This window comes from Microtus ochrogaster, chromosome 19 (assembly GCF_000317375.1).
Source record: "Microtus ochrogaster isolate Prairie Vole_2 chromosome 19, MicOch1.0, whole genome shotgun sequence".
Classification (NCBI taxonomy): Eukaryota; Metazoa; Chordata; class Mammalia; order Rodentia; family Cricetidae; genus Microtus; species Microtus ochrogaster.
Window position 1 is genome coordinate 23353421 of NC_022021.1, and position 2681 is coordinate 23356101.

The following is a 2681-nucleotide window of genomic DNA, read 5'->3' on the forward strand; positions in this document are numbered from 1 at the left end:
GTTCAGATCCTAAGATCCCAAGACGGAGGGGTGCCCCTCTTCTAGTTTGGATCCTAAGATGGAGGGGTGCCCCTCTTCTAGTTCAGATCCTAAGACGGAGGGGTGCCCCTCTTTGCACGCACTGGCTGTGTTGCTGTTTTCCACTGAGGTAAGGGAATCCACCAGGCACACTGGGACTTTCGCAAATTAAAGATGTCAAAGTGATAATTGTGTGCACGGGGTCATGATACTTTAAGTGGGTTTGCTTCATTCTCTGCTGTTGATGTCATACATAATCCAGGAAAAAAAGCGATTGGGTAAATCAATTGCTCACTTTTCATAAAGTATTGAAAAAATGTGGGGAAAGACCATGATGTATAAAACCGTGGAATAAAAATTTAGTGTCTTGTGACCCTGTCAATATCTCTAAGGACTCCTCTTTCCCAAAGATTTTAATTTCCCCTGACCAAGAAAATCAGAGAAGAGAGTCCCCATACTAAAATCATGCTCACTAATGGGGACCCTTCCTACCCCTCAGACTTCTGATTCTCCTTGTGTGTTTTTTCCTCTCCTTAATTGTAGGCAGAGAAATTCCCCTGGCCAGGGGGACAGCCCATTAGGTACGGGGTCGTACCTTCACACAGGAGCTGGGGACATGGACATGACCTCTGAAGCACTGTAAAACCTGTTGCTCACCTTATTCGCTTGCGTGAGGATGAGGGCCAAGGGTCCCTTGGTTTTGTGGAGGCTTCTGCTGCCACACACAAAGTGTGCCTCTTAGAGTCCAGCAGAGTTCTTTGCTACAGTCTCCCCAGAAATTGATGGTGTCCAGCGTGGATCCTGACAACTAGCAATCATGGGTACAGGGAGAGCTAGGGCCCCAAGGGGAAAGAGGCAACATCAGGCTACCAGGTATAAAATAGGAATAGAAGCAATTACTGGGTCCTAAACACTATCCAGTTGGCTATAGGTGACACTATATTTAAATTTTTTTCACTTCAAAAAAAAGATTAAAGGCCATGAGCTAGAGAGATGGCTCCCTGGCTAAGAGTGCCTACTGCTTTTTTTTAAAAAAATATTTATTTATTATGTATACAATATTCTGTCTGTGTTTATGCCTGCAGGCCAGAAGAGGGCACCAGACCCCATTCCAGATGGTTGTGAGCCACCATGTGGTTGCTGGGAATGGAACTCAGGACCTTTAGAAGAACAGGCAATGCTCTTAACCTCTGAGCCACCTACTGATTTTGCAGAGGGCCCAGTTTTAGCTCTCAGCATCCAGTCTGACAGCTAACAACTGCCCGTAACTCCAGCTGTGGGGAACCGGACACCTCTGGCCTCCAGTGATACCTGCAGTCACTCGCACGTAACCAAATGCAGACACACATAACTACACACAATTAAATCTATTTTAGGAAGCGCCTGTGTGCCACACTGAGTGTGGAAGTGAAATGTTCAGAGCCAGTTCTCTCCTTCTACCGCATGGAGCCCAGGGCTAGGCCTCAGCCTAGGAGCACGTGTCGTGAGCCACTGTGCTGTCCCACCACCCCTAAAAGCTTGAGAACATAGAACACAACCCAGGAGAAATCATTAGTCATTTCCAGGTACATCTTTATTAGGAATGGGCTCTTCTAACTGGAGACAGAGACAGGACCTGCAGTTCCACAGCATTTAGATCATTGCAAGACATCAAGGTATGGGGTGGGAGGAATTATTTAGGACAGTTTCGAAAATGACTTCACAGACATTCTTTTTTTTTTCTTTTTTACAGACATTCTTGGAAGCAGTGTTTTGCAATTTGCATTTCATATTTAATTTTGCTGGTAGTCTAACTCAGATCAACAACCAGCTACATAGGGTTTTCTGGGCAATCATCTTTACAGACAGTGCTGACGGCGCCCTTTGCTCTGCAGTCTGGTAGTGTGGTCATAGCTTCTTCATCTGATTTCTCAAAGAGCATCCTTGTACAATGTGCACTACCTTCTGTGAGTTCTGGAAGAGGGCAAGATTGAGCACATCGACTCAGCAGTGATGGCTGAAGAAGGGGGTTGGGGACGGGGAGGAGATGCATGTATGGGACCTGAAAACAAGTTCACAATAGTTTAATTGTTTAATTTAAATGTTTATTAAACATTGGTTTAATAAAGCCTTTATAAAGCCAAGTTCTACAGAATTATTTCAGTGGACCAGTACTAGCAGAGAACTAGGAACAGATTCACTGGAGATTTGTATAAACTTGGCTGAGAAGGCTTAGAGGTAGAGACATGGCGGCACATGAAGAATTCATGATTTAACTAGTGTGGTCTGCTAAATTTTTTGGCTGCAGGGTTAAAAGGAAATTGTAATCATTTTCAGCACTGAGAAAAAAAAGAAATAAAAGCTGTTTTTGTTCAAAATCCCAGTCACCAGGAAATACTGCCGCATTTGTGGTGCAGGTCAGTTCTTGGCATTAGCACTGGCGTCAGCACAGCCGGACAGCTGCTGTCAGCACGGAGTCTGTGGCGGGAAAGAGACAAAGAACTAGATTCCACGTCATAAATAACTCAGCCTCCCTTCCCTTGGCACAACACTCTAGTCATCTAGACACACCTACTACAGGTGGCCTTGGGCAGGAGTTGCCAGGAAAACAGGAACAGCACAGGACAGGGGAAAGAACGATAAGCTACAGCCGTGAACACTGTCACCCACGCTAGCACAGGGCT

The 2681-nt window shown here is 45.4% G+C and overlaps 1 protein-coding gene across 2 annotated transcripts in view; it reads right to left on the bottom strand.

Annotated features, from left to right (window-relative positions):
* Nucleotides 1–1569: 1569 nt before the first annotated feature.
* Glrx (glutaredoxin) overlaps nucleotides 1570–2681 on the bottom strand; it is an 11018-nt gene continuing 9906 nt past the window's right edge. For both annotated transcript variants that reach the window (XM_005356559.2, XM_005356558.3), the window contains exon 3: nucleotides 1570–2475. The gene's annotated coding sequence lies outside the window, so the exon portion shown is untranslated. The remainder of the gene's footprint in view (nucleotides 2476–2681) is intronic.